Raw genomic sequence first — 19,140 nt, forward strand, 5'->3', positions numbered from 1 at the left:
AATTCACTGTACAGGAAAGCATTACCGGGATAAAAAAAGTACAATCCAACAAACTTCTCACTTAAAAATATGTTTATTCCCAAATCGGTGAGGAACATATATATTAGAGCCTCAATTTCTCTTTTCCCCCTCTCCGGATGTTCCTTTTTCTGAATTTCTTTTTTTTTAAACCGGGGGCACATTAAGTGCTGTGCTGTGGAAGCTGAGGTTTGCTGCATTATAAATGAACAAGGTGCAAAAGCCGAGTCCAGCGAGCAGATGTTGGGAGCTCAGCGTGCTGGTGACAAAGGGCTAGAGTGCAAGAAGCTTCCATCGCACGTCTGTTCTTCAGCACAGAGCAGGCAAGGTTTTAATTTGACAAGTTGGTTGGATGCAGGGAATTCACAGATCTCGGTGAAAGCCAAACAGATTTGGCCACCTACTGCATGGCCACATTCAGCTGAAAGGGTAGCAGTTGTGGAAATGTCTCCTGCTCCAGCCGCCAGACACCACGCACACCACGGGGAGCCTCGAGGAGGCTTGTTTACCACAGGCAGCAAATTCCTTTAAAAGGGAAGAAGGGGGAAAAAAAGAAGTGGGAGAGGGGGAAAAAAAATCATGCTTCTGTTATCAAAATAATTAGGCATTTTTACTTCAGGTTGCAGGTTGTTTATTTTTTAAAGCTCTTCATCCTCTTGTTTTTTAATAGTTGGTATGTTATGAAATGCAAGAATGAAAATGAATGCCAAAACTAATGGAAATTTTCCTACAAGCCTCATGTAAACAGAAACATCAGCATTAAAGTTATGAATCTTAATTTGTGCCACTGAGCTAAAATTTGTATCTTACTGCATTAAAGGAATATAGACATACAGCACTGTGTAGTGTCTATGTGCAATAGAGAAAACTGACATGGTCTCTCCAATTTATGGGGAAATTGACATAATTTTGCAAAAAAAAAAAAAAAGAAAAACCACTTGTGAACTGGATTTTGCATAATGGGATTAATTTGGTTGACTGTCACATCAACTGTGCTGCAGAATGCAAGTTAATCACAACATTGGTCTGATTTAAAAGAAGAACGAAGGAAAAGGAAAAAAGAAAAAAAAAGAAAGGTATTTTCTTCCTCTCCTCAATTATTGTTTCATTTTAAGATGCCTTTTTTCCTTTCTTTTCTCTGGTAGCTCTGGCAGAGAAGGCTCATGTATGTTTGCAATGGCCACCTCAATAGTCTTTTCTTCCCTCCCCCGTGTACTCTTCACAGTAAAGTGGGGGAAAAAATATCAATAGCTTTTGCAATCCATGCAAAACTGCTTCCATGGCATGGCACAACTGTGTTTGATCAACGCTTAGGCTGATCAACAGAGCCAAAACAACTTTAAATATTTTGTCAAACGAACCTCCCTTATTGCCTTTTCTCCCACTTACCACCCTCCCTGTGAAAGCCACATTTAGCATTGGGCTCTCCACTGAAGCAGCCCCACCAAACCCTTTTCCCACCTCCATCCCTGCTTGTGGCAGTAGCAGCCCTGTTCCTCTGGCATCTGTGCTAAGTTCAGAGAGAAAAGCAAGCATAAGTCCGTTTTGTGGCTAATTTCTGTCCGTTTTTCCAGAGGTATGGGATGAAGGAATTAAATCAACCTTCTTACTGGCTCTCACATTGTATTCTTGGCGAAGGTACTGAAAACAGAGACAGCACATGTACATGACACATCACTTAAGTCCTCTGGTTTCTATGGTTGCAGTAGATTTTGCTTTCAGGGGGCATCCTAGGAAGGAGATAATGCCGTGCAGTGCTTTGGGCACGGTGTGGTTGAAGAATTAGCTCTGGGAATTGATCGTACCGTGATAGCAGTGACAGAGAACAAGGAATCCGGGCTGCCGGGATGTCAGAGCAACTTGCGCTTCCAGGGGACGGCGTCGTGTCAGCGATTCCTGAAGGCCCTGGCGCCGCTCTGCAGCCGGTGACTGCTCCTCCATCCCTGCCTCCCTCGCAGCCAGCACGCTCCTCCATCCAGCGCAGCGCGCTGACTAGGTTAAACAATTACACTACACTAATTGGCCTGTGTCGGTCCTGATGAGAAAGTAAACAAATACTGCAGAGAAAAGCTGAGACAAATTGTATCTAATTAAATTGATGAAACAAAAAGTGACAATATTTTTCCCCGGGAAAAAAAAAAAAAATAGGCAACTTGTAACATGACAAATATTGCGTGCTTGCAGCCATGTACCCCACCTGCTGAATTTCACACCTTTGCTTGGACCTGGCTGTGCCAAGCAGGGGAGAGCAGTAGTCTCCATTAGTGTCCAAACTGCTGGGATGTGCTCTTTGCACACCGGGAGAAGGTTGGCTGCCACCATTCAGCCCTTCCACCGACGCTGCTTGTATGTGTGTGTGTGTTCTGAGCAGGGTGGGCTGACAGCAATACTTCAGTCCATGAAAAGAATCCCCCCTCCCCTCTTTGCCCACAGGCTAGTTGGCCCATTCCTGAGGCATGAGCCTCCCGATGGCTTCTTATCACCCACCAAACTTCCTTTCTTGTGGCAGCCACCATCGTGGCTGATCCTGGAGGTAGAAATCCCTGACCTCAGAGCTGAAATCTTAAGGCACGGCATCTCTTGTATGAGAGAGGAGTGCTGTCTATCTGTAACTGGCATCAGTTTTTCTGTGAATCACAGCAACCCCTGCTACATTACCCTGGCATGAAAGTCTGGGAAGACACAGGTGAGTAGGTGGGAGCATTCAAGGTATGGATAAAATTTTTTATTTTCATTGATCAAAAGAGAAAAAGGCAGGAAAAATACCATACAGTCTAAGGCTCTGCTGCCTCCTCTCTTGCTATCCCTATGTCAATGGCCTCAGTTACACAGAAAGTTACTAGTCCCATATTCACATCAAGCCAGGGCAGAAACAGGGAAGGGTTACAGGAGAAAAGAGCCTCCATGCACCCCTATTAAAATCAAGCTGGAAACCTTTTGAATCACTCTGCTTTGGTGAGTTGGAGAATATGAGGACACATCCTTGATTCACCTGGGAAAGGATTATTTAAGCTTGATTACTTGGTAGGATGTTAATAAATAGGTAACCCCTGTTTTGTAGGTCATGAACACACAACACGACAACCAGAAAACTGGGGCCACTAAAATCTCCTTTCTCTGAATATCAGGGTAACCAGTGAAAAGGCACTAGGTACAAGATCCAGCCAGCCACAGAAGCAGCTGCAATAGTGGCAGCTATGTATGGAGTATACAGCTGAGTATTTCCATCCTAATCCTCTGTTTTGAGTTGCTCAGAGCTTTCCAGATGCTTTAGTTATTAGGATAAAATGTTCCAGGACTGGTATCTGGCAAAATGAATATTTTCAATAGTTCAAGATAAAAATGCTTCAGTTATTCTTGAGTGGGAGAAAAGTCCAAGGATCAACGAAACAGATTTCTTTTTTCTTTTTTTCTTTTTTTTTTTTGTGATTTTTTTTTTCCTAATAGTTCATCTGCTAAGATCTCTGGGAGACCAGATTTGAATACTGGCATGAAGCAGCCCTTGCTGAGAGGGTCACTAGAGATTAGAACACATTGCAGCTATTGACCAGTGTGTTAGAAGGAAATTTCTCTGTGATCCAAAAAGGGTTATGAGTCCTTGGAAATTATCCAGTGGACTTATGTAGTTTATTTAGGAAAGCTGATCCTCCCACTCTCCCCTCACACACACACAGTTTCTTCTAGTAATACTGGGAGCAAACATATCCCTTGTTCGTGACTAATTTAGCTATATGGAGATCCCAACAGAAATTAGGAAGATGAACCAGACGACCCCTTGAGATCCCCTCTAGCCTAATTTTCCTATTGTCTAGTCTAAGTGCACCTCTGATTCATACCCTAAGTCCCATATAAACTTCACATCACTTGTGTAAATCTGTTTTCCGAAGTCCACTGATGAGCCATAGCACATAATAATATTACAGAATTATGTTTGGAGTTTTCCCCTGTGCTCCTTCAGGTTGGTGCATGCTGAGCAGCCCACACTACGCAACACATGTATGTTTTGTGTGTTGAAACTGCAGTAAATCCAGGGTGTGGTGTAACCCACTACTACTTACACAGCTTCTAGAAGGCAGGAGGGAAACACTGTGCCCAGTGATGGCTGTGAACTGCCCTCTGCATAAAGAACATGTTCATGTTGCCATACTTTGACTCTGTTCTGCAAGGCACAGGAACTGGAGGAAGTGTTGCACCTCTTCCAGGCAGAAGGTGTGTTCTGCATGAAAAATTGGGCAACAGAGAAGATGATCTGGTTCCCCATGCTGCAGACAGGAGCAAGCTAAAATAAAGCCACTGCCCCTGGCTCTGTTGTCCCTACAGTAGCGACGCTGCCTCCGTGATCAACGAATAGATCAATCACAGTGGAAATACCTGTGGATTAAAGAGTGCAGTTGTGAGGGTTTCACACTAGTTCAGACAACCTGGGTGGTAATTAGTGCTCTTCATACTTAGGTTCATGCTGAACCCTCTCCAGCTGAAGTCATAGGAGTGCTGCACCAAATTCAACAGTGGCCTTAGCAACCCAGGTCAACTGAAAATGCAGCATAATAGTAACATAATACATGCTAACAGAAAATTTGTGGGAAAAAAATAAAATAGTAGAGAATATGAAAGTAGCATGTCCATTTTAAAGGTGAATAGCTGAGTCACACAGAGACAAGAGTCTAAATTCCCAAAGGCAGGCAGGCAGGTAACTGACGAGAGAGTACTTGCCCAAATTGGACAGGAAGTCAATAACTGGGCTTAACTTTGATCTCCTGACTTGCAATCATCTTATGTTGCAACTATAAAATCAAGCCTTTCCCCAGGGCTTCTCAGAAAAGGTGAGTTATTTCTGCCCCTTAGCAGACACTGGTGCAGCCTGGCTGGACACTGGAGAGCATCAGCACCTGCAGCATCCCTCAGCCCATGGGATGGGGCAAGGAGGGCGCCGCGGGAGCGCTGCATCCCAGATTCACTTTGTGGGAAGGTTGGACTTCTGTGTGAATAACTGACTGACTTGTTGCTAAGGAACAGTTGGGAGGCATGCTTTTGATCTCCCATATGCTTACTACTAATAAATAAACAAATAACAATAATTACAACAAACCCCAAGCCTGTTGTATCTCCAAGATTAATTAATGATGAAATACAGCTGAAATTCTGCAAAAGAAGGCAGCAAGGTGGGTTAGATTTCATATTTTCCTGCTGTGTATGGAAATGATGGTTGAAATTAACATTTTTTTTTCCTTCTTAAAATTTACCTTAGCTGGATCAGGTTAGTGGGAGGAGTGGGGGAGTATTCCCTTCACAGACAGAGGATGAGAAGGCAGACAGTAAATCTCCCCATGCCAGTTTTCCTCGCATCCAGTTTTTCCTGCCTAGTACAGTTAAGTTTTTTAGATACTTTACTTGCATTTCTAATTCAGTTATTCTTCTGAAATTTATTCAAAGGATTTATGCTTATGAAATTATAATATAATGCTGCCTATATGCCAATGAGCTGCAGGCAAAGAAAATAATTTTCTTCAATTTACAGTTATGAGGCTGGAAGAAAATGATGCCTTCTTATCACCTCTTTTTCTTTGTATGCCTCGGTATTTTTTTAAGTCTTCAGAAGGCAGGAGCTGATGATGAATTCTTAAGCAGATCACACTGATAATTGTATTTCAGAACTGTCAACTCTGTGAAGACTGTCCACGGAGGTGTCTCAGTTCACTTGAGCTATTTGTGTCACTGCTTCTCCAGGAACTCAGCCCTCAATAAAACCCAAATCACTGGGGATATTGTTAAGTCTTCTGAAAGGATTATTAGATCGAAGGAAAATTTATGGATGACACTTTGTAACAATTAATCAGGAACTGTTGATGAAGTTAAGTTGGTTCTTTATTCTTGAACAGAAAAAAAACCGCACACACAGCCCCTGTACAAATTGTCAAATGGCCTATTTTCTCACTCGGTTTGATTAATGGACTATTTGGAGTCCCCAAAAAGTCCTAGTACAAATAAAAAAGAATCATAAATATTGAATAAGCTCACAGCATGGATAACCTTGACTATGTTTTGGAACATTCTTGGAGAAAACTTTGCTATTCAGAAAATAAATTGTTAAGGGGATTTAAAAAAAAATTAAAAATTGGTGATTTTAGAAAATGTCACCTACCCAACCTTGTCATCCTGATTAGCCTGTCATGATAAATTAGCTTTACTTAGCTTTGCAATCAGGTCAGAAACTGCTGGTACAGTACCACATTTTGCAAGTGGGGCTGTACCTGGTCCACAAGAGGGGCACAGGATGGCAAGGAAAATACTCCTGCTTTTGGTGCTTTGTATGTCAGACAGTGCTGGGACTGCTAACAGGCTATTATCCTTTTGTACTGTAATTTATGGAAATGGAGCCCAAGGAGTGCTGAGAGCATGGGAGTCATGGTGCCATAAGGCTGTTTCTGAAAGGTTGGGTGAAAGATGTCCGGTGATCTGTGTATATGCAAATGACACGACCAAAGCTTCAGCTGCAGAGAACACACACACACACACACACAGAGACACAGACACACACACACACACACACACACAGAGACACAGACACACACACACACACACACACACAGACACAGATACACACACACACAGACACACAGACACACAGACACACAGACACAGACACACACCCAGACACACACACAAACACACACACACACACACACAGGTTCATGCCTTGTATTCAGGACACGCAGTTTCCATCTTTTCCTCCTGCCCCTCTGTCTCTCTATTTGCAACTCCTGTGCTCTCCTTCCCCTGGAGCTCCCCCCCACTGCTTGATGCAGCTGTTTAGTCCTGACAGGTCTGACCAGTCATTTTTGCTAACCTCTGATAGCATCTAGGTCAGTGTGATCCCAAACTGGCTTGCTTTTGTTCTCGGTTAACAAGAAATACAATGCTATTAGTTTAGGCTGGGATTCCACAAAGCTCTTAAACTCCACGTGCTTCACTCCAAGAATGCAAGCAATTCCACTCTTCTCCTTCAGCAGGGCACATCGGTGCCTGCTCAAAGTTAGGCACATATGAGACATGTTTGGGCTGAATCAGACCCTCACTGAGGAGAAATAGTGCCACTTTACATTTTGTTTAGTTGGCCCATTTTTCCAGCATGTGTCATGTGCCAGCTCACTACCCCATCTCAGATGGCATACATGCAATAAGGTACTTGAAAGCAAGGCTCAGGAAGTGGGAGAGATTGAGAAATCTGTGCAACTATTTCCAATAGTTGTACAATAATAAATGCTCATCAGATTTCATTAAACCTCTGAATGTAACACAGGAATTCAAACAGGAGAATTGGGTTTTGGCTCATCACTTTCTATTTAGAGCTATAAATATTACTTTACAATTAATTTTTATCCCCACAGTTCTCCATGATCACAGGTAGCCCTCTGCCTCCCACTGAGGAATAGGACTGCAGGAACAGAGAGGGCTGGGCTGGAGGGGGCACATGGTGCATTGGGCACCTGTCTGGGGAAACCAAGGTGCTGGCTCTGAGATCTTGGAGTATTTTTGCTCCCTGCTGCCTTCCATATCCATTTGGTCAGTGGTGGGCAAAGGGAAATGCTTTTCTCAAAAAGATCTGCCTCAGGAAAGTAGGAACAGAAAAGTTGCAGAGATGGTTTGGTCCATTTTCATACTTGTACTTCAAACTGGTCATGCAGCATGTGGGAAAGAGCAGGGAAGTGCCAAATTTTCAAAGGCTCTGGGTATTTCTTTAGGATATCCAACTGAAAGTCTTTTGTAAAGTACTTTCATAATTAAGCAGTACTATGGCCTGTGGTTAAAAAAATCCCATGGACATTGCCAGCCCCAATTCCCCATCTTGTGGGGAAGATGACAGAGAGCTTCTGCTGAGGAGGGTGCAGGTCAGCCAGCAGGCAGGAGCTCCCTCCCATGCTCTGCTTGGCCACACCACCTCCCTGGAGTAAACATCCTGCTGAGGACACCTTCTTGCAGTTTTCTCAGGAAAGTGCAAAGCCAAGGTCCTGGCAGTGATTGTTAAGGATGGGAAGGGAGGGTGCTAAGAGGATGGAGCCAGGCTCTTCTCAGTGGTGCTGAGCAATAGGACAGAAGGCAAGGGGCAGAACCACAGTGTTGTTAGGGTTGAAACGGACTTTAGGAGATCATCTAGATCAACCTTTCTGCCAAGGCAGGATCACCCAGAGCAGGTTACACAGAAATTGTGTACAGGTATGTTTGGGATGTCTCAGAGAGGGAGACTTCACAACCTCTCCAGGCAGCCTGTTCTAGTGCTCTGCCACTCTCAGTGTAAAGAAGTTCTTCCTCATGTTGAGGTGAAGCTTCTTGTGATTTACTTTATGGCCACTGCTCCTCTTCACTGTCACTGGCCACCACTGAAAGGAGTCTGGCACCATCCTCTTGGCACCCGCCTTGGAGATATTTACGGGCATCAATGAGATCTACTCTTCGGTCTTCTCTTCAACAGACTAAAGAGCTACAGCTCCCACAGTCTCTCTTAATGATAGAGATGCTTCAGATCCCAAATCATCTTTGTGGCCCTCCTCTGGACCCTCTCCTTGTCTTTTTTGTCTTGAGGATCCTAGAACTGGACACACCACTTCAGATGTGGCCACACTAGGTCCCAGTAGAGGGTGAGGATCACCTCCCTTGACCTGCTGGCCAAACTCTTTGCAATGCATTTCAGGATCTCACACAAGGAAACCCCAGCCACAAGGATGCTTTGCCAGCTTATGTCAGCATATCACCCACCAGGACTCCCAGGTCCTCCTTTATGTGCAGGTAACTACACACGTAGATTGCCCAGAGAGGGTGTGGAATCTCCCTCACTGGAGATATTCAAGAACCATCTGGACTCGATCCTGTGCGATGTATCTGGGGACCCTCCTTGAGCAGGGAGGTTGGACCTACTGTGGTCCCTTCCAGCCTTACCCATTCTGTGATTCTGTGATAATTCTGGTAAAATTCCAGTCCTGGTAATTGCGCTTTACCTGAAGGAATTCCTGCTGCTGATTCACCTGTGAAAGCCACAGTGGTCCTAGGCAGAGCCACCCAGGGTTGTCACAACAGGCTGCATAACTGGTTTTGGGATGAGGCTCTTTCTTGCTGAATTGCAGGGATTCTTTCTGATGTGTTTTGTGTGGGATTTAGACATTTACCACGTCAGGGAGACTGAGAGAAACTGAGCAGACTATTTAGCTCAATTGTTGTTGGCATGGTCACAGGAGAGAGAAGAAACTTGTGCTCCATTTCCTGAGTCAGTTGAGTCTCTGGAGCACATCTAGGACCCAGAGCCTTCTCTGGATAGTGAATAATACCTTCTGTGTCAAATGTAGGTACTAAGAGTGCTTAGATCATTATCTCTTTGCTCCTGTAGGTGTCCAGATGTAAAGTTTTAGGTACTCTGAGGCAGTAGGAACAGGGTGGGAAATTGTGAATCAAATTCTGTGCTAATAGGATTTAGGCTGCAGAACAGTGCCTCTACTCCTTGTGCAAGAGATCCTAAAAAATAAGGCAATGCACAAGAAAGCACTGCAGCTAGTGAGAAATAAAGGCTTTCAGGTGTAGAGATTATGATGGCCAGTCAAGAACAGTGTGTCTGAGTTCTCTTGCTACGTTTAATTCAAAAAGGGGTATCCCATACAAAAAAAGTCCCTATATTTTTGTGGTTAGGACCATCCTAAAATGTGTGCATTTGAATCACCTTGGAATAAATGAATTTAAGTTTATTCCCTGCTTGCATCTCAGGCAGGTGCTCAGAACACTTAATTTTCAGGGCTTCCAGACTGGGTCCTCCCTGGTACAAGGAAGGGATAGCTTGCACACGAATGTCAGCATGGCTTAAAGGTAGACCAGGCATGTAACATCATTACAGTACCTGATGATAGGGGGTGTGTCTTGCACAAAAGGACACATACATGGAGAACTTGTTGCCTGGAGAACCTTACCATTGCTGGAAGATATGGAGACCTGGTGCCCCCTTGATACTTTGCTGGTGAGCAGAGGTTTGGAGATGTCAGAATTGGTGATTTTTCATAACCTATCCACGACATGCTTGAATAAATGCTGCAAGGAGTCTTCCAAAATGTGAACTCACAGGAAGGCTTTTCATTGCAGCTCCTTTGGAGCAGATCAAAACTCTTTGCTTTCTAAAATAAACTGTTCCTAGTGTCTTTTGTAAAGCTGGCAAAAGAATAAGATCAACCTCAGTCCACATTTTCTTCTAACTTTCCCAAACTGACATTAAATAAAACGGCCTTTACTAAACATTCGTTAGGATTTTTCTTTTGATGACTCTCTGCTCCCAAAAGGAGCATAGATCAAATCCAGGAAACATGAGGAAAGATTCAGCCACTTGAAGGGTGCAGATTTCATTGTTATTGTTTGCCAGTGAAAAAACAACAATGCATAAGAAAACATGTATACTAAATAACGCTAATTGCATTATAAAGAGCACCAGGCATCCTATAAAAACTTGTGCCTAAATGTGTCTGTAACAATTTGTCAGCAAATGATCTTCATGCAAAAGAGCCAAAGCAATTAGCTGGGGGCTGGCTAATCTCTGCACTCCTTTCACATGCTGTGTAGTAAAACAGACCACCAAAAAAAAAAATCCTGTATATCTCAAAATGCTAGGTCAGTGGTTCAGCTGTTTCACTAGAGTCTTTTCTATGTTAATTTGGCATATTTTAGAAAGCATGTTACACATTACCCTCTCTTCTTTCACTGCCCCTGCTATGGTTTGGCTACATGAGCCTCAGAGTAAATCCCCAGCAGAAGAATTTGCATTGTCTACAACTGAATCAACAAACAAGTTTCACATGAAAGTGGACATATTTATTCTCCAGGTTAAGGCTGATTTTTATTTCTTTATATTTTCAAGCTTCTTTGACCAACAGGTAAGTAAAAACCTAACTATGACAATGGAATAACGTTGACTTACCCCACCTGTTTCATTTTAGTTTTTGTGATTTTTAAGTTAGTGCTTTCATTTAATCTAAACTTAACACCACCATCTGATTTTGAAGATATCAAGAGAAGAGTAAATAGCAGGTATATGGTATTTTCCCTCTTAAAAGGAGTTGTAATTTTATTCACTAGGATAACACCTGTGGATCAAGCCACTCTGAGCTTTGGATAACTGCAGACTGGGAGTACTGTGAAGATGTGACTACAGATTCGCTTATACTTCTTTCCAAGAAAATGTATGTAAGTTATAGTGGCTGCTTTGTGTTTTTACAGGCTGGAACTGTGTTATTCATGGGATGTGGAGTACAACGTTGATTTTGTGCTTTGACTCTTCAATTCTTCTGTAAATGCAGAAAGAGGAGAAAGCAATTTGGCTCCTGCTTTTCACAGATGGGAAGATATGGTCTTTGATCTTAATGCTAGAACTAGTAATCAAATGTTGGTTTCCTGGCTTTTAATGTGTGAATGAGTTGAAAGATGCTCTCAACTAGGCTAACAAGCCATGTGCAGTGTGTGAATGATGCTTTGTGTAGCTCATTCTTGACACATTTATGATAGAAAACAAATGTATGAAGGTCTTTTGATCCGTGAGCTAAGGCTGCCTATGGTGATGGAGACAAGGCAGGAGTATTTGGAGGTTTTTTAAAGTATCCACATGCACTGTTGTCTCCCTGCCTCTACCCTCTTCTCTTAACCTTCTGTTTGTTATGTACAGTGCTTTCTGCTGGAACAGTGTTAATAGTCACTTCATATGAGTTTCACCTCCCCTGAGTGGAAATAGGGGGGTGAAATCTTTTTACACCTATGGTGTCTACATTTGGGCTTGGAAAAGGACAGGGCAGCTCTTATGTCCAGGCAGCTGCACAAAACCATGCTTGTTTCCTCTTTATCAATGAACAGCACCAAGTGCTCAAGGAATTCAGCAGCTGTATTTTGCTTGGAATTATATGTGAAGGAGGATCCTCCTTCTTGTCATTTTATTTATCATTAACAGCCATTTTAATTTCTTCCCAGCGGCAATTATACTGATATCACCACATCTAAATCAGAAATGACACTGTAGTGGTTATATTATGTTGACTGGGCATCACCTAATTTTTAAGTGGCATTCTTGCCCCATCATTGTGATTGTATCCCTTTCTAATAAGAAATATAAGAAAAGATCTACATAATGGGAAAACATACATATTAATATATTCCATGACAAACATGTTAACTTTACATATTAATCATGGTAAATAGAAGTCATGTTTTACATTTTTCCTCTTCAGTACACTGTTCTCTTGACAGCTTGCTTTCCCTCTGCTTCTATTCTTTCCTAGTGTACATTCCACTGCCTCTGGTCACCCTGTTAGTTGCAGAAGGAGAAGGCAGGTCACATACGCCTGGTTAAAAGGAAAAAAAGGGAAAACAACATTACTGGATACTGTAATAATGCTGCTCTCCTCACTGCATTCAGGTCTGCATGAAGGGACTCAAATATGTGCAATAAACATATGTGTGTGATAATGAGATTGTTGGTGGAAAGTCATCTTGAAAAGACAAGGAGCAATTAAGCTTGCTTACTTATACAAGCTAGAATGACAAGATGCCACTGCTGGTCCTGCTCATCCATATAATAGGGTTCTCCTTCCCTGCTTAGCTGTACTGGGAGAAGCATTTCCTGTCAAACCTCTGCCATGACTCCACCATAAAGCAATCTCCCTTTCTCCCTTTCATGCACCATTCATTCTCACACTTGCATCACTGTCCTGCTTTCAACTGAGTGCCTGCTAGCAAGCACCTGTATTAGAATAATTTAAGAATTCAATGCAAAGCCTTCATATAACTGAGTATTTATTTGTATTGGTGTACTCTCTCATCCAATTTTAATTGAATACTTAAAGATGTCACTGGGGAGATGCACAGGTTGTTCACAAATGCTTAATAATGTGATGTGTGGAGTCAACAAATAATGCACCTTTCTTTTGCTATCTTGAAGATTGAGATAGGATATCTTGGATGCTATTGACAAGGAGAGAAGTGTGGAACAATAGGAACATATGATAGTGTTAGATAACAATAGCTATCCTTATGCATCTTGAATTGAATGATGAAGCCATCAATTAGAGAAATAGCCCTCTGAGTATATATCATCGACAAGATGAATACCAGTACATTGCATTTCTGGATGGAGATCTCAGTGATCTGTAATTCAGAAAGGCAGTGAATAGTACACACAGGCAAACTAATTCTATTACTTTGAAAATCAGAAACCTTTTGCCCATGTTTTTTTGGTGTTGTGGTTTGGGGTATTTTTAGCTACAAGACTCTTTCAGACACTGAAGGTATTTGTATTTTATATTAATAACTTAAACAGTGCTTTCTCAGTTAGTATTAAGATGCCATTCTTCTTCACAGTAAGAATATTTAGTGGACACTTTCAGGGCTTAAAGGACTATGAGGAGCAGTTCTTTCTAGTTGCTTGTCTGGTTTCTTAACTAATTCCTACACACAGGCATGGGGATCCATTCACACCCTGTGAACTCAGTTAGAGTCCCTCTCCATAACAAGGAGCAGACCTTGTATACACTCTATGCCATAGCCTCCATTTTCAGCCTAAGTTCTCTCATGTTCTCTTTGGAATATCTGATAGTTTCTGTCCCTTCTGTACCTCCCAGATTCGGGTGGGGTTTTTTTTGTTTTGCTTTGGTTTGGGTATTTTTTTGTTATTGTTGTTGTTTTGTTGTTGTTGTTGTTATTGTTTTGCTTTGTTTTGTTGTTGGGATTTGGGTTTTAATAAAATAATTATTACTATTGTTTATGGCAGAAAAGCAACAGAAAGAGTCAAAGAGACTGAAATGGCATTATAATAAGTAAGGAATTCCCAGCTTTTACAGTTTCTGTTTATCAGTTTAATTTCTTTTACTTACATTTCAGATTGAGTAAATATTCCATGGTCAGGGCCAAAATTTATTCTTGGATCTTTACCTATGTACCAAAATCCACAGCAGAGCACCATTAGACAGTGAAAATGACTCTGTAAGAGAATAAAGAAAAAATATGAGGTAAGACTGTAATTAACAGAGTGTTTGACTAACTATAAAATACAATTAAAGGAATGGAAATACATTTTCATGACCATTATCTGTATTATTATTATTTTTTGTTGAGGTTTTTTTTTTTTAACATGGACTCCTTTGTGTGAAATCAGTTTTATGATCTAAATGTTTAGGTCCTCTTCATGTATGTTTGCTTGTATGCAGAAGGTCATTATATTAAAAAATGGATCCTACCAGGCATGCCAGTGATTGTTGCAGTGAAGAATTTCTAGAGCCTTAGGGGATAAAAAAAAGTCACTGCCTTTCCCAGAAGCATCTGAAAGGGCTAATGAAGTTTGGTGGATCTCAAATGTATTGACAATATATGGGCCTGATGAGGGTAAGAAAAGGCTCAGGTCTTTCAGGATAACAGCAGGTAAAAGAAATTGCTGTAGCTTTCCCCCCTTTAAACCTAATCAAACGAAACCACCTACAGGCCAATATGCTTCTTGAGTGCACTTTGCCCTGGAAATAGTGTTGTATTATCACCCAAAACATAAATAATGCAATAAAAGAAAATGGTTGATGTCTTCTTAATGAGCTATTGTTAAGGCACCCTTCACTCTTATCTCTTTTCATAGCCTGATGCAAAGAGCAGCATCCAGTGGTTGAGAGTGTATTTTGAGTGTTGCTAGGAAAGTACAAATGAGAAAACAGGTTTAATTACACTGCTTACTGCATCTAGAGGTCCATGTGGTTTGACCGGCTGTGTTAGGACACCCTGTAATTTGGAGGAATTCTCTGTGCACTGGCACCATGAACGTACTGCTATCAAAAGGATGGTTAATAATCTAAAGTTGGCTGTTAACATTGCTGGAGCTGGTATCTATAATTTCAGTGAGTGACCTGAATGACTCTGCAATGAAAGACTGAAATGTCACTCTCCTCCTTTACTTTGTTTGCCTTGAGGAAAGACTGCTCCAGATTGTGTACATCCACTGAGGTCCAAATGATGAAAGGGCAGTGTGTAAGTGTGGATTCAAGGCTCAGCTAAATCTCCCTGCTCTGCAGAACAGTAGGGGAACGTGAGGAAGAGGGCATGGGTGAAAAATAGGAAGATCTCCTCTGGAGCAGCTTCCACTGTGGCTATTTTTTCCCATCTCTGAGCAAGTAAAAGTGAGCCTGGCTATAGTGACCCGGCTCTCCCTTGCTCTCTTAGCTGCCAGCCACAAGTAAATCAGACCTGATGCCTGTGGCTAAAGGCAAAGCAAATGGTTTCCATTACCCAGGTATTTATTTTGCACCTGCTGACATCTGTGTAATAACAGTTACATATGACAAAAGGTAGTCTGACCCGACTTTGAGTATTTCACTGCTTTTTTTCATTGTGCTGAGTGAGCAAGCAAGCAGAGGACTCATAGTCTTAATGGGAGATAGAACTGTAGAATCATTTAGGATGGAAAAGACCTTTAAGATCATCAAAGTGCCACAGACCATCCAGCTGAGACACCTGTGGAGTGGCAAGTGCAAAGACCTTTGCTGTCAGGAATCTTAAACCCTTGTTTCCGATGTGCCTCGTTGGTACAGCTCAGATGCAGTAAAGGAGTAAAATACTATCAGCAAATTTCAGAAAGTTCAGTATTTGCATTTCATTTGGAAACCTATGACATTTTGGCATATTTTCACTGGAAGGCCAGAGCAAGGCTGATTGAAGATCAGTGTCGGCATTAAAATATACAAGGTACGGAGAGCTGGTGCGCTTCAGAGCAAAGCCAGCCTGCCAGGCACAGAACCAGGGCAACCCTGGGACAGAGAATAGGACTGTTGGGGTTGCTGGTTTTTTTTAAATACAGCATTGAGCAAAGAGATTAAGTCACCCACAACACTCTGAAACAGTACCTTCTTGGAGTGATACAGGCTCTTAGAGCAAATGTGCTTGTCTTCAGAGCTCGGTTCATATTGCCTGATGTACAACCTTTCCACTTACAGTGTGGCAGACAGGAAAGCACTGGAACAGCACCATTCTCTGTATTCTCTCTGGTACAGTACAGGTAGTTTTTAGGACTGAGAAACTTTTCCATCATTTGGATAAACATGGATGTCGGTTGTACTGTGTCAAAACTATGAAGCACCAAAAAATCTAAGCCTGAGTGACCATTCCCCTCCAGCCATCTTGAAGGCACTATCAACATTTTGTTTACTGAAAATATTAACAGGTACTGCTGCCATTTATATATGACTGGTAAAGTTCTGACTATTTCTGGAAGCAAAGAAATAATTGCTTTCACCTTCCCACCTTACATTGTCTGTAATTAGTTGAAAATGTGACATAATGCCAGGAAGATGGAAGAAAATAATCTAGAAAGCAAGGACACTGGCATTAGTGCTCACTGCAGTATATTTGTGAAGCACTTCTATTAGATTTAGGACTGTATCTGATTTACATGGGGGGGAAAAAGCCTGCATTCATCTCAGGTGAAGCACAGACTTTGGCTTTCCTCCAGTCACCACTATCAACATCCTTTTTTTGCCCCTGCTAGATACAACCCTCATCTCTACAGCATCTTTTATGAGCATGAGCACACCACCCATCTTACAGGGTTCTACTTCATACCATGTGTCCCAATGCTGAAATGTTTTGGATTGCTACAATTTCAAGTTTGTGGAAAAGGATGAATGTTTGGCTCTTTCCTCTTTGCACCATGATGTGCATTTTGTGACTGCCGCACATCGCATCTTTTCACAAACCAGAAAGGAAGAAATGCCAAAGAAGTTGCTTCATCACACTAACAGAAGGAAAGACACTGCAAATTAAATCACACAGGTGGAAAAGCACCTTGGTGGTTGTTTTGGTTTTTTTTTTTTTCCTGGTGTAGCTAGAAAAGATCTTGCACATTGTAAAGAAAAATTGCCTGTTCCTGTAGAAAATGTAAAATGTATATATTTGCCATAAATCTACTGAAATTTTGTTGCAGAGCATATAGGCAAAACTCTGTGCTTTCTTAAGTTTACATATATTACAAGACAACTTGACCTACCTCTTGCTGAAAAGGGAGAGAAATGCCTGAAACACTTCCAGCAGCCTCCCTCTCTATTATTTCCACCCTTTATTTTTTGTTGGGAGTAGGGAGGGAAGCAGAGAGAAAGAGAGAGAAGGGATGGAAAACTGAGCTATCAAGTAAGTCAAGAATGTTACTTATAGGAGTGAGGGGAAAAGCTGTTTTTTTGAACTAGGATGGACAATAATCTGTCCTTCACAGTCCAATTCATTTAGAGAATACCTGGGAACTGCAGGGTTGTCTTTTTAGCAGTTCCTCCAGAGCAAGGTTTGCTTTGCCATCGCCCATCATCTGAGAGCTCAGAGCTTGCAAAGCTGCTGCCATTGCCACCATAGCTCTTACAACACTGACTGCAAACACTGAATTTCTGCATTGACTGAATTTCCCAAGACTTTAGGAGTTATCTGGAGGCCCTGGGAAATTTCACTACAACTTGAGGTTAGGCAGGTCTGTGCATTAAAACTGTTTTTTCCAGCAGCATGAACACACACACACATAAACAAGAGCCAGGTTCTCCTTAGAGACTGTTTTTACACTGTTTCAAGAGCATTATTCTTGTTCCTCATTTACATTCCCAGGAGAGGAAACCGACTCAATATCTCTCTTATTTGTAGGCACTCGTGATAGGAGGTTGAGGTTTCCCAGCTCAGTAAGAAGTCAAATGATCCAATAACTGACTCTGCACCTTGATTACTGAGGATACAGGAAAAATAATGTATTTTATCCACTTTCATCTGGCTACTTTTGCCACACCCTATGCAGGGAGGAAAGGCACCTTATGCTGCTTGTATGCATGGGTTATTTTGGAAGTAACACAACCCAAGGAGAACCCCTCATTAGAGCTTCAATGAGGGATTACACACAGGTGTCAAGGGGCAAATAAGCTTGGCTTTTTCAGCATTATTCTTGTTTAATGTTATGAAATAGCCTTCAAAACTCTGGATGCAAATAAAACTTTCCAATAGGCTGCCAGGAACAGTCATGCCAATAATGCCATGCCAATGTGAATGAAGTTGGAGTGTTTTTCTTTGCAGCAATCAGACATGCCACACAATGCATTTCTGTGGAGTTCTCTTTCTTGGGTGGTTGAAATCACTTGGCTGGCAGCCTCGTGCCTCCCAGCTCACCTGAGGCATGCTGTAATCAGCCAGAACCGTGCTGCATGTCATGTCTTACTGCTTCCAGAAAATATACAAATTTCCTTTCCTTCTATCCCTTTGTGAATGAGTCCCTTAGGGGCATGGTTTTAAGACAGTGCACAAGAAGCCTTTGCACAGATCCTCGTAACGTATAATGAGATTTGTGTGCCTGCCTACTTTCTCTGAAAATGAACCCTAGAACAGCAGAAGTGACTTGGTCTGGCACTTGCTTAGTCCTTTTGACCTCCCTCTTGTGACAGAAGATAAAGACTTCCCCCTCCTTCTCTTACAGAAAGCCTGGAGGGTAGGTTTTTATGATGTGCTGTCTGGTCTTGCAGTAAACAGACATTTCTTGAGGTTTTTAGAGTCATCAGCTCCAGTTCTGAAGAAAGATACTGTTGTTCAGAACTTCATGGGATAAATTCCTCTTAAGAGTACAGGTGCAATGAGTCTGCATGTCCTATGACAGAACACTTGAATGCAGAGTTTTTACTTCAAAATGACATCAGAAAACACTCTAAGTCCCAGAGAGGTAACTGCTTATGACAAGTAGAAAAGTCTCACCTGCAAAATAGGTGCCAAGAGCTCATGCTCTTTCCAAGCCTTTTTTGTTATTACTGCACCCTGCAGTATTCAGTGAAGTGGCTCAGTGAAAATTCCCGTAAAGACTCATGCAAGCTTCTTGTACACAGCGTTTTTGTTTGGTTGTTGTTTTTTTTTTTTTTTTGGTAAGACCTACAAGAAAAGAGAGAAAGAACATGCTATAAACCACCACCAAAACCTCTGGGCTGTTACAGATTGTGGGAAGGTTTCTTGCAGTCTGCCAGTATCCATGCTGAGTGCCTGGGGAGCTGAAAACTGCTCTTGTCCTGTGATAAGGGCTTTACACGAAGCAGGCTCTGATGGAGGCACAACAACTTGTGTTGAACCAGC

General features: G+C 42.0%; 1 long non-coding RNA gene across 1 annotated transcript; it reads right to left on the reverse strand.

Annotated features, from left to right (window-relative positions):
- Positions 1-12,241: 12,241 nt before the first annotated feature.
- Positions 12,242-18,928, reverse strand: LOC311157128. The gene is made up of 3 exons (XR_014616388.1): positions 18,772-18,928; positions 13,902-14,008; positions 12,242-12,374 (listed from the first exon to the last, which is right to left on the reverse strand). It is a non-coding gene; the product is annotated as an uncharacterized lncRNA (long non-coding RNA).
- Between the last annotated feature and the right edge of the window lie 212 nt (positions 18,929-19,140).

The sequence above is a fragment of the Fringilla coelebs genome (assembly GCF_963513975.1).
Source record: "Fringilla coelebs genome assembly, chromosome: 1".
Classification (NCBI taxonomy): domain Eukaryota; kingdom Metazoa; phylum Chordata; class Aves; order Passeriformes; family Fringillidae; genus Fringilla; species Fringilla coelebs.